Genomic DNA, 14,034 nt, shown 5'->3' on the forward strand with positions numbered 1-14,034 from the left:
GACCCGTGTGCTAAGTTAATGGACTGCAAGCTGTGCAGATTACAAGCCTGGAACCAAAAATGCAGAATGTGCAATTTTGAAGCCCAGCAGCAAATCAACAAGCTCATAAATCAGCAGGTCCTCCATCTCTATTTACCATCGTATCCCTCTTTCTGTTTTTAACTAGGCTTGTTCCTTCAGGCGGTTTGTCTTGCCTGCTGTCTTTTTGCTTGTTTTTTGGGTTTGTCACAATCTATGATGTAAGTATACATGTGAATGGCTCTGGGACAGCATATGTATGTGTTCAGGCAATGGGCAAGTCAATAAAATGAAAATGAGTCTCTGTCTGCACAAGCTCAGCTCTGCATTGCTGTGATTGAATTCTCTGACATTAAGCATTTAGTCCTTAATGGAACAGAATTGAATTGCTGTGTAGGTGTGTGTCTGTGTGTGTGTGTGTGTCATTGTGTGACTGCAGGCTATATTATATGAACTATAGTCAGTAGAGGAGAATGCAGTTTCATCCCTACTGCCTGATAAGGCTCATTTCTGCTATTCGGTGCTGTAAAGCCTTAGGGAAATACTGTTAATGCTTCATAAAAGGGGCATTTTAAATGTTTCAGAAGTAATACTGATCAAACATAAATGACCACAGTGTTTTAAATGCTTCTCATTTAACCTCAAGTGTAGTATATTTGTTAACTAATCTTGAATGTGTCCCTTCTCCTTGTTTAAATTGAATTAGCAACTATTTGATGTGTTTAATATTAATATTCTTTAAAAAGATATATCTGTAAGTCATTCATTCATTCATTTCCTACCGCTTATCCGAACTACCTCGGGTCACGGGGAGCCTGTGCCTATCTCAGGCGTCATCGGTCATCAAGGCAGGATACACCCTGGACGGAGTGCCAACCCATCGCAGGGCACACACGCACACACTCATTTACTCACGCAATCACACACTAGGGACAATTTTCCAGAGATGCCAATCAACCTACCATGCATGTCTTTGGACCGGGGGAGGAAACCGGAGTACCCGGAGGAAACCCCCGAGGCACGGGGAGAACATGCAAACTCCTCTGTAAGTCATGCGTAGTTTATTTTTGTTCATTTCAATGAAATGCATCGGTAACTTCATACTTAAATCATCACTTCATTATAACAGTAAATAAATGCACCAGTTCTTTAAGCTATTAAATTCAAACAGAATAGCTCTCTATATTAGCATTCACTTTGTCACCCAAGTATACTCTATAAATTACAGCAACACTAGCTAATTGTGGTGGCTCAAGCATTTAAGGCTCTGGGTTATTGATCAGGGCTCAAGCCCCAGCACTGCCAAGCTGTCACTGTTTGGCCCTTGAGCAAGGTCCTTAAGCCTCACTACTCCAGGGCTGCTGTATCACGGCTGAACCTGAGCTCTGTCCCCAAACTACAAAAATTGGGACATAATAATTTTACTGTGCTGTAATGTATATGTGAAAAATGATGGCTTCTATTGTAATTGTGGGTATCTGTGAGCTCATATATACAGAAAAGGGCTGTAAAAATGATCGTAATATCTATCCATCCATTCATCCATCCATCCATCCATCCATGACCTGTACAAACAAACATACACACATAAATACATACATACATACTGTACATACATACAGTACATACATGCAGTACATACATGCATACTTAGATGCTAGCTATGCTAACAGTTGTCTGTTAATTGCTAGCCTGGTCTCTGATATTTATATAGTGTAATACAATATTACATTATATAAGTATATTTATATCAGTCAGTCAATCAGCAGACTGTGAGAGCAGAGACAAGAATACAAAAACCAGGAAGCAAAACAGTACCAAATACCAGGACAGCAATAAACAGATAAAAAACCTTGGTAAATTCAGGTAAGGCACAATAAGTGTTACTTTGCAAAGTTTATGTGAATGATTGTCTCCTACACGGTGAGTGTGTGTCTGTGTATTTGGCAGTAGGTTTGTGTGATTAGAACTCGACGTGAGTTCGACGAGAGTAGACGTGAAATGTGCAGATGGTGTGTGAAGCTGGTGAATGTAATTCATGGCGGCCATATTTGTAGGCCGTGGTGTAATTCATGGCGGCCATATTTGTAGGCCGTGGTGTGTTCTGGGAATAGGAGTTCAAATACGGCGCCACCCTGACAATAAGTAGGATTTATTTAGAAAAACAAACAAATAGTATTTAATATGGTATTGACTACTTTATTATTAGTAGAAAGAATTATTTAAGTACTTGACAGTTAGAACCCTACAGGGAAAATCACTCCAACACTGCTACAAAGCGGCAACGGAAAAGCGTAAAAAATCCACTACAAAAAAAAAAATCACTCATTGTTTTAGGTATTCTTGTTTGTCTAGAGAAGACATTTATATATAAAGAACAGTCGTACAGGTTGACCAGTAACTTAATGGACTTGATGTCTGATTTAGAATATTTTTACTTTATGCCATTTAATTGATCAAGCTTATATTTCTCACAGTACATGCAGGAATAAGATCTGTAGTATTTGTGTTCAAATGTATAAAACGTATTTCTGAGAGTCACTGATTTTCACAGTATTTCACCCAATACTAAAATGTTGTTCTTCAGGTTTCGCATAATAAACTCAACAACCTTTACATGGATGTGTGAAAATCACCATAGGAATGACTTATAACCACCAGGGCAAATGCATTAGCATGACACTTGTGACACACACACACACACACACACACAAACCAAGCCAGGAAAAGCTTTCAAAATTCCTTTATCACAGTTGTGCATTTACACTGAAATAACATAAGCAGTGGCTCTTTCAGCCCACAGTATTTTCTGTCATACACATACTGACACTTTTCCACTGTGACTGAAGTAAATTTCCCACACAGGGCCGCTGATGTATTCGGCATGTCATTGTTTTTGCAGACAGTATGACATTTGTGCCACAGTAATGGATATGTAAATAACCCTGTGGGTTTTCGAAGAGTTTGATGGATGGAAGCTCTGTTCAACAATCCGAGGCTGAAAAAGCAGAAGAAAAATAATAAGAGAAAACAAACAGACTCCTGCTGAATCTCTGTCTCGGGTGTCAGGGGGGTCTAAGTGCCTGTGTGTGTGTGTGCGTGTGTGTGCGTATCTCTTATCTCACTGGGCTTTTAGTGCATATTAAAGCACGGCAGTCCCATGGCTGCTCGGTTCTCAGCACAGAATACAAAGTCTTTAACTAAACACACTTTAGGGAGAAAAGGAAACATCCGGCAGTTGTTTGAGTAAGGAAACTAGGCAGGCTTTAGTGCTTCCCTTCATTTTGTTTTGTGTGTGTTTTTGTGTTTGTGTGTTATTACTGACACACATTTTATAAACTCCTCTAGTTCTTTTCTTCCTGTTTGCACTCCTATTACTGTGTGTGAGAAACCATTACAGAACATTTCCACAAGACGTTGCCTCTCGGCTCAGCAAATTACCCATAATCTTTCATGTTTTTACTCTTTCCTCCACCAAGGCGAGCCATGCCATGCTTAAATACCCTTGATGAATTTGGCCCTTCTTGCCAGATATATAGGTGGGGTTAAAAATAAACCAGATGTTTTTCTACAGGAGTCTGGGATCACAGCAGGTTTCAGATTCAAGATGTTTTTTTTTTTGTTTGTTTGTTTTTTTTTTTATTTACTCTCCAGACACTAAATCTCCATTACACTTTAACACAGATTTATATCCATAATTATGCCATCTTCGACAGCAAATCCCAAAAGGTTGGCTTCCTATTCATTTTCTTTTTACCTTATAGGATATAACATAATGAATTATGCTGATTGCACTACCTAGTGCTCTCACAAATAGTGTGGAAAGCCATTTGAGATTCAGTCCCTGAAAATGCACAACTGCTTGCAATATTTTCACTCACGCTCCTGTGTATTTTCACAACTGCGTGTGTGGGAGTGCAAGCAACCATCAGATTTCACCAAACATTTATATTGGGAAGTAAAACTATTATCATATTGATAAAAATATCATATCATTATAGTATTCCTACGATGCACGCTATGCATCATGTGAACAAACTACAAAATCTGTAAAAATAAAAAATATACATAAATACATTACACTGAAAAGAATTTCTTTATTTCTTTTTTTTTTTACATTTATAAAGAAAAATTTTAACTTCACTTGCTTCCTTTAGATTGTAATTACTGAAATAAAAAACTAATAGTAATATCACAGTATCTATATTTTAGAATAAAATATTATGCGCTCCTTGGTCATGATAAATGCAGCAGCCCTGTGTATGTTTGGAATTCCATGAGAAAAGCCAATTATATTATTGAGTAGTGTTTAGTACTACATGTACCTGTCATGTTATCACTCCACACACACACACACACACACACACACACACACACACACACTCAGGCAGATATATACAGATAGATTACATTTGTTGCCAAGTGGTGCTGTTTGGTGCTATTAGTGTTCTCGCTCCCTCTCAGAAGGGGTGTCTCAGAGCTTGGCGTCCTTGTGCAGTGACCTGTAGATAGACCTGGCATGGAGTGTGTGAGTAGACATTATACGCACCGCCTTCTAATCCAGAAATACCCACTCTCCACACATGAGCAGCTGCTTCGACCTCATTCTCTCCTCTCCACAAACACTCGCTTTTTGTCGAACTGCTTCCAGCTTGTTCAGGATGTCTTATACTCGCATGGGGTCACTCTCCAAACCTTTTATCATGATACCTTTACTGCTGGAATATTTAAGATTTCCCTCATTTATCTTGAAGTACTCATTTACATATAAAATCACAAGAAAGCAGAGAATTTGGTAGGATTTATGTTGAAATGCGATGAAATGGTGGATTTTCCTATTAATATTTACTCTTATCGTTAGTAACGCTTTATTTTCACAAGGCAGCATCACGGGAATGTAGAAATTCAGCATATAAATGATAACTGTTTAAATTTAGCCTTAACGAGCAAGCCAGAGGCAACAGCGGACAAGTTTGCCGACCCTCAGCCACTGCACTCAAACTTGGGGTAACCACAGACAATCAATTGTCCTTTTCCTCGAATGTTGCTAATTTGTCACACTCATGTCAGTATCTCCTTTACAATATCAGAAGGATCCGGCCATTTTTATCCACACAGGCCACTCAGGTGCTGGTTCCGTCTCATAGACTCTACCCCTGAGCACAATTTGACTCCTACAAATGATCCTCAATGTAGCTGCACAAATTGATTTCAATGTTCCAAAGCTGTCCCACACCACATCACATCAGATTATAAACAATGATGCTGACCTACAAGTCATGTAAAAAAACAGACCAGCGCGCTCTTACCTTAAAGCTGTTACCGTTCCCTTCACTGAACCCGGCTCCCTCTGACCCTCCACTAATAATCTCAAAGCAACTTACCAGAAATGCAAACTTTCAGGATAAAAATGACAAAGTTTAAGTTAAATTTATATTTATCCCTAATGAGCAAGCTAGTGGCAACGATGGCAAAGGAAAAATTCCTGAGACGATATGACGAAGAAACCTTGAGCTGAACCAGGCTCAGAAGGGAAAACATCTTCACCTGGGTGACACCAGAGTGTGGTTATAAATAATGTCTTGTTTATAATAATAACTCTATACACAACTCTCTGTAACCTGACTTTAACCAGAAGATTTTGAATGCTTTATAAATCAAAGGCATTTCTGATATTAGTATAGATTTAACACTAATTTCTTCCTGCCTAAGCCGTGACGTTCAGTGTTGGAGACCCGAGCACCTAACCAACCACCGCAACAGCAGCGGTCATATCTTTGACCTGCTGCATCACTATCCACATACACGAGCTTACACACACTCAATGGTGCCACTCTGACTGAAAGGCGAGAGAGTATGCGATCACTCCCCCGACCACTGATAACTGTAGCATCGCCAGGATTCATACTCTAGACTATCGGCCAAGTGCTGCTCAGTTCAGGAGCTCGGCTTAACGACTTCTAACCCGAATATTGCATCAGCTTTGTCCAACATCTTTAGTATTTGGTGACTGTTGCTAGCAGACTTGGTGGTTACAGAAGCAGTTATGAGTGCATGTTGAAACGACATGTAATGATTTTCAGATCTTTAAACCACCATTAAGGCTATTAAGTTCCAGATCTAGCATAAGTTTTCGTCTTTATAGAGAGACAAGTTGAACAGCGAGACATCTGCTCTGTAAAAATAAAAAAATAAACTGTATTAAGACTGAGTATTAGGTTGCACTGGTCCAAAGCTAATCTTGCAAGTGCACGTCAACGTTCAAGGTCTAATCATATAAGTATATACAGAACCCTGCTCCTATAACTCGGAAGTAAAGACTGTGTTTGAGAAGCCTAAAGCCATGTCTAATATTATACTGAAATTTCAACCTAGAAGAAAGCGACACCTGTTTATCTAATCTTTTTTGGTGCAAGTATAGAGGAACCTAATCACAATTACAGGTAATTAAAGTTAATTTCAGAGTTTTAATTAAACCAGTTCCGCTGTGGAGATTGGTGGCTCTGTGAGTCTAAGTGTTTGACAGGTGTTTATTTCAGTCTGCTTTGTTTACAGATAACACAAGATTCGGTTTCTTCGGGAAATTATTTCTAATTAAGACGCTTTAATTAACTTATTCGCTTTGGAGCGATGCACAAACCATAAAGCCGCATTTCACTTTTTTCTCGCTTTCTGAACACCAAAGCACTTCATCCTTTACACACTAGCATGGGGTCAGAAAGTCAGGAGCCAATTAGGGGACAACTACACATGCTTACATTTATTTATTTATTATTTACCACATAAGCTGTACATGTTCATCTTTACTTTCCTGACTTTTCAGACACTTGTTTACTTGATGTTTATTCATTCACTACTACTGATCTCAGAGCAGTGAGTTTTCCACAAAGCCAGTTCAGCTTATTGTGTCAGTGCAGTCACAGAACTGTTCTGGGATCAGCGCTAGGGATTTTTGAGACCATTAATCTCATTATGCCTGTGATTGAGAACAGTCTGATTGCTGAAACACTTACGCAAGGCTTAATTCACAATGGGACATTATTCATTGCTCAAGTTGATGAGAGAATTTTTGTTCTCTCAGTTTCAAATGAATTAATTATACCTCGCTTCCTTTTTCTGTCCTTTGTAATTTATGAACTTTTTTATACACTGTGTTTCCAGCTTTGGTTAGAAGCAGACTTATTGTTAATATGGTGTTATTCTAGTAAAACAAAGAATCTTGTTTTATTCATGATCATGATCAATGGCATTCCTAATTAAATAAAATAAAAGATGGAAAATTAACTACAAGCTCATACGATTTAACTGTCTGTCAAAACACCTAGTTTGTTGTTTCCTACATCCAAAAGGTTGATTGTTTTTATACGTGTCAGATGAAGGGAGACTCAATCGGATGAGGTTGCAGTTGACAGTGTTTTATTAAAGATGCCAAGCAAAATCTGGATCACAATAACAGGTGAGGCACAAGCAGGATAAACTGGGCAATGGCAGGAACCTGAAAGAAAACAAAAAACAGGGAACTAGCAACATTTCCCGAGCAACATTTGAGCCTTGAGATTTACAAGGGCTAAATTGTGATGGCTAGACAACTGGTTCAGAGCATCTCCAACTCTGCAGATCTTGTGGAGTGTTCCCAGTCTGCAATGGTCATCTATAAAAAGTGGGCCAAAGAAGGAACAGTGGTGAACCGGCGACAGGGTCATGGTCGGCCAAGGCATATTGATGCATGCGGGGAGCAAAGGCTGACCTGTGTGGTTCGATCCAACAGACGAGCTAAGTAAATGCTGGTTCTGATGGAAAGGTATCAGAATACACAGTGCATTGCAGTTTGTTGCATATGGGAATGCATAGCCGCAGACATTCAGGGTGCTCATGCTGACCCCTGTCCACCACCGAAAGTGCCAACAATGGGCATGTGTGTGTGTGTGTGTGTGTGTGTGTGTGTGTGTGTGAGAGAGAGATTTTGATAAGCAACAGGAATTTAGTGAAAGCGTAAACTGTGAGCAATACAGAGTTCGTGTATTCCAGGGTGGCGATCTTTTGTAGTCCGTGGTGCATGCTGGGAAACTGAGTTATCGACATGTGTGAACTCACATTATGTCCTATATTTTGAATCACAGTTGCTATAAGATAGATGAACATTTAGTTAAAGATATATAGTCTAGTTTTCTGTTGTACCATTGTTTAATTCAAAATTCAATAAGTGTCACGAAAAGATACTGAAGCTCCTAAATACAGATGATTTTAGCTAATTATGAGTCTTTGAGCTCATGTATGTGGAAGAGGGCAGAATGCACATTCTGTACTGAGACCGTTTAATACATCTGGTGGAAAAAACAATCAGACTGCTTAAATCTGTGCTAGGTAGGTGTGATTTTTCACACAATGAATGACAGGTTTTAATCAAGTTGGTAGAGTACATAAATAATGTAGTTAAAAACAGATAAAAGGGGTCACGGTGGCTTAGTGGTTAGCACGTTTGCCTCATATCTCCAGGGTCGGGGTTCGATTCCCTCCTCCGCCTTGTGTGTGTGGAGTTTGCATGTTCTCCCAGTGCATCGGGGGTTTCCTCCGAGTACTCCGGTTTCCTCCCCGGTCCAAAGACATGCCTGGTAGGTTGATTGGCATCTCTGGAAAATTGTCCCTAGTGTGTGATTGCGTGAGTGAATGAGTGTGTGTGTGCCCTGCGATGGGTTGGCACTCCGTCCAGGGTGTATCCTGCCTTGATGCTCAATGACGCCTGAGATAGGCACAGACTCCCTGTGACCCGAGGTAGTTCGGATAAGCGGTAGAAGATGAATGAATGAATGAATGAATGAATGAATGAATGAATGAAAACAGATATAAACCTTATCAATTCAGCTCGAGAGATTTCTATGTTTTTTTTTTCAGATCTTTGTAGTTAAAATGTAAAAACTTTATTATGTGAAGGCATTTTCCTGACTGTTCAACAACTGCAATAAATGTTTGTCATACATTTTTAAGCAATATAATCACAATAATCAGTTTATATTGAGTTTTATAGTAAAGATAATGGCACATGGGGTGTATCATTGTAAAGAATAGAGAGAAAATAAAAAGCCTGATTTTTTTTTTTTTTTTGCACTGCCGACATCGAAAGTCATAACGCCTCCGGAAAACCATATTCGTTCCCATCTTCACTTCTCTCCATCTACACTCAAGCGTTAATTACATCCAGTCACTTCTCCAGTTAATTCTAGGTACCTTGTCTCTGTTTAAACAGCTGGTATATTTTCACCTAGCTCTAATCCTGTATCTCCTGGTCAGCGGTGCAGAGAAGCATGCTGTCTCGGGTGTAATTTAGAATGAAGAAGGATGTATTTTGACAAAGAACGGGTACCAAAAGGAATGAAATTGTGAGAAAATTATAGGCAGGACAAAAGAAAGAGTCAGCAAGGGAAACAGCGCCTGAAGGGAAAGCATGATGCGAAGAAAATGGTTGGGTTCAATTTAAGAGAGAAAGTTAAGGAACGTCGTTAAAGGGCTGGAGATGTCTGGGTAATAAGATGAAGATGAAAAAACAGACAACGATGATATACAGTAGAGTCTGCCTGAGAAGAGTATGTCTATCATTTTTTTTTGGGGAAAGGTAAGGAGGAAGAGAAGAGATGATGACGAGCTGAGATCTGGTGAACATTCTGCTATTTGCTGTAATATTCACAAGCACCGATTGTCTTCATAGCTGTGCGTCTCACAGTATGATCAGTGTGCTATTATTAATCCGTGTAATCATCTTCGGTCCAATAACTGCGCAGCCAACCGAACTAGAAATAGAAGAGCAATAACCTGATATGATTTATAGTGTTTTGGTTTATTGATCGTTGCTACCTATTATATTATGCGATGGTGAGCTTGCTTGATGACTTTGCAGGAATAAGATGAGCAAGATTAGCTTTAATTTGCTTACCCACTTGATCGATTGCATGAGATGTGCATTTAGATGTGGGTTTGCTCATGATTGGACCGCACTCTGCAGGGAAATAGAGGCAAAAATAAGCGAACGATCGCAAAACCCTGAGCAAGGGGACGACTGACGTTTCAGCTCCTCTCAGGCAATGTCATTTCATTTGTGCACTCTACACTCCCACTGCACAAAGTCAGCCTTGCTCTCTAACCTGCTTTTCTGTCTCTGACTTAGTTTCCTTTAGCTCGCTCTTTCTGCTATGCGCTCTATGTTCGCTTCTTTCCTTCATCTCTCCTTCATCTCTGATGTAGGCTCTGGGATCTGTGCAGATTTAGCTTGTCTGTCAGAGGCAGCAGAGCGCTCAGGAACGCTGACATGAAACTGGCAATGAGAAAGAAAGAGAGCTTTAATTTGAATGGGAGTTTTATTTGAGGAACACTTGATGTTGTGACAACTGTGGTATCTGACAATATAAGACAATATCATTTTTACCCTGGTTAGTTCTCCTGGAGGGGGGCCACGGTGGCTTAGTGGTTAGCACGTTTGCCTCACACCTCCAGGGTTGGGGGTTCAATTCCCGCCTCCGCCTTGTGTGTGTGGAGTTTGCATGTTCTCCCCGTGCCTCGGGGGTTTCCTCCGGGTACTCCGGTTTCCTCCCCCGGTCCAAAGACATGCATGGTAGGTTGATTGGCATCTCTGGAAAATTGTCCGTAGTGTGTGATTGCGTGAGTGAATAAGAGTGTGTGTGTGTGCCCTGCGATGGGTTGGCACTCCGTCCAGGGTGTATCCTGCCTTGATGCCTGATGACGCCTGGCTCCCCGTGACCCGAGGTAGTTCGGATAAGCGGTAGAAGATGAGTGAGTGAGTGAGTTCTCCTGGATGCTTCAAGTCAAGAAGCTTTTTTTGTCATTTCAACCATATATAGCCATTGCAGTACACAGTGAAATGAGACAACGTGCCATGTTGCTACGTAAAACAAAAAATACAAGACATTACACAAAAGACAATAAACAAAAACAGCGCAGACCAGTGTAAGTACTGTATGTTCAAACAATATTGCGTGTGCAGAAACACTGGAATGAACACAGTATTATAGCAGCAGTTACATGAGGTATTGTAAAGGATTGTGCAAAACTGCAAACAACAGAAATGTAAGACGGCATGTGCAAAGAGCTCAAACAGTGTGTAAAACAGCATGTAAACAGATTGATGGATGTATAACGGAACAGTGCGTATATGGTGTAGGTCTGTGCAGTCCATACAGTTGATGTGCGTGTGTGTGTTGTACTCAGGACAGTTCAGTTCAGTTATTATGGAGTCTGATGGCTTGTGGAAAGAAACTGTTACACTGTCTGGTCGTGAGGGCCTGAATGCTGCAGTACGTTTTTCCAGACAGCAGGAGGGTGAAGAGTTTGTAAATGGTGTGTGGGGTCATCCACAATGCTGTTGGTTTTGCGGATGCAGCGTGTGGTGTAAAATGTCCGTGATAGAGGGAAGAGAGACTCCAGTGATCTTCTCAGCTGTCCTTACTGTCCGCTGCAGGGTCTTGCGATCCGAGATGGTTCAGTTCCCAAACCAGACAGTGATGCAGCTGCTCAGAATGCTCTCAGTGGTCAATGGTCTCAATGTTATGCTGCTATATTGTGTATTAAGTTAATCATATATAAGGAATAACATAGTTATATTGTGTTCCTGGTACACACTTGGGTGTGTGCTGTTATAGGAAAATATTCAAGAGCACAGTGATGTAAAGCAGCCCACCGTGAAGAGGAGTTACTGTTAGCACCGGTAACGGTGTTGTATTATTCTTATATCCATTATTATTCCATTTACAGCTTTATTAAATGTTGTAGAACATCCACAACATTTAGCAGACGGCAATCCAGAGCGACTTACGTTTTTATCTCATTTTTATACAACTGAGTTACAAGGGCCTTGCTGAGGGGCCCAGCAGTGGCAGCTTGGTGGACGTAGGAATCGAACTCACAACCTTCCGATTGGTAGCCCAACACCTTAAACACTAGGCTACCACATCCCCACAACACAGTCACGCTGACTTATCAAGCTGCCCAGCATCACGACTGGCTCGGATAGTTAGTGAAAAGCTAAATAGTTTGAGCAGAGTTCACAGATGAGGACATGAGAGATCTAGACAGACTAAAGGACTAAATCTCCCAATTAGAAGAGGTGAAGAAAGAGTTCATGCTGTATTTGACTAAAGCTCATAACGTCTGAATTCCAATTAGGAAAATACCCCAGCAACTTGGAATTCCTACTAGGAAAGTAAGCTGGAAAGTCAACATAGCTTCTCTCTTCAACTGTAAAAAAGTTAGTTCTTTATTTGAATTGAGTTATGTATGTATAGACTAGTGTTTGCTTTGTATCAGTCAGCATTCTGAAATACTAGCTTGGTAAATTGTTCACATTGACTACACAGTTCACTGTTTGAGGAGGAAAATATTCATCACGATTAGCTAGCTAGACAAACTTGGACATGAAGACATCCATGTTTTCCCCTCCTTTGTAGCTCAACTGTACTGAAGTCAAAAATGCTTAGAAACATTACGCTACTTCAGAGTTATGTTGAATTCAGCATAAATCCCACTGCAGCACTATTAGAATTTAGTATTGAGGGCAACAGTCAGTAGGAAACCATTAATTAAAGAGAAATAGACCAACATGAAAGAAACTGAACCCAAAAATATCAACTTTATTGCACCATAAATATTTGATTTATGAGTCACTGCATTTCACATATTAATTACTTTTGTAAATGATCCAGGGTGGATTTTTTCATTAATAATACCAGCAGAGCCTTTTCCTGCATCATAAAGACCCCTAAAATCATACAGTATTTTGATAGATATAATGAAGAACAGAGTAGAAGCGTTTATTTTGTCACGTACATTACAGCACAGTGAAATTCTTTCTTTGCAAATCCCCACTTTGGAGGTTGGGGTCAGAGTACTGGGTCAGCCATGATACAGCACCACTGGAGCAGAGAGGGTTAAGGGTCTTGCTCAAGGGCCCAACAGTGGCAGCTTGGCAGTGCTGGGGCTTGAACCCTGACTTCCAATCAACAACCTTAACCACTTGAGCCATTACTGCCCCGATTAAAGTCATTATACCGTATATGACACTTGTGTATATTAGTATATGTTCATTCGCCTCCAAAGATATTGGAACAGTAGTGGCAGATCTTTTTGTTTTTTGTTTGTTTGCTATACACTGAAGACATTTTTGTTTGAGATCAAAAGATGAATCCGTCAAGCAGGATGTAGGTCGTGTCATGGCTTGGCATGGACGGATTGGTTCTTCTGAAACCTGAAAATCTCACTAATCTTCATTGATGATGTAACTTAGGATGGATCAGCAAGAATGAACTGAGAAGTCTGCAAGAGCAGAAGTCTACAAGAACTTAAACTCTGCAATGTTACAGCCATATTCATCTAATCGAATTGGGCAGAACTTTATCCTACAGAAAGTCAATCAGCAGACCTTAACCCAACTGAGTAGCATTTAACCTCCTGAAGAGGAGACTGAAGGAAGAAACCCTTAAAACAACTGAAAGAAGCTGCAGTACAAGCTGGGAGAAGAATACAACAGTTTTGTGATGTCACTGGTACCCCTTTTCCACCAAAAAGAACCGGTTTAAATTTGGTTCCACTGGCAAACCTTCTAAGAACCGGTTTGCCTTTCCATCAGTTAGAGAGCCATCACAGAGCCGAGTCTGACGTCACTGTATACGTGTCACGTTTCCCAGCAACTTTAGCACAGCAGAGGCAAACACAAACACATCAACAATGGCGGATGTTGCTTTACTGTTAATGCTCATGGCTTTGTGAACCTACATTGGGAACCTACATGGGTCACTCGCTTGATGCAGTTATTACAATCAAATGATATGCAACCAAATATTAAGAGTTACTTAGTTTTATTTACTTTAGAATTGTCAGTTTTATTGCTTTAATTCACCTTAAAATTGGATGGTCTGCCACCAAAAGTGCCACGTTCTAAAGTCGAACACAACAAGGTGGTGTAAACATCAGGAAATGAACGATGAAATTCAGATCTGACATCTCATGTTCATC

At 40.2% G+C, this 14,034-nt stretch overlaps 1 protein-coding gene across 1 annotated transcript in view; it reads left to right on the plus strand.

The window, feature by feature from the left end:
* The window catches only part of fstl1b (follistatin-like 1b), a 65,911-nt gene that overhangs the window by 17,936 nt on the left and 33,941 nt on the right, over window positions 1-14,034 (plus strand). The window lies entirely within an intron of this gene.

Source organism: Tachysurus vachellii, chromosome 8 (assembly GCF_030014155.1).
Source record: "Tachysurus vachellii isolate PV-2020 chromosome 8, HZAU_Pvac_v1, whole genome shotgun sequence".
NCBI lineage: Eukaryota > Metazoa > Chordata > Actinopteri > Siluriformes > Bagridae > Tachysurus > Tachysurus vachellii.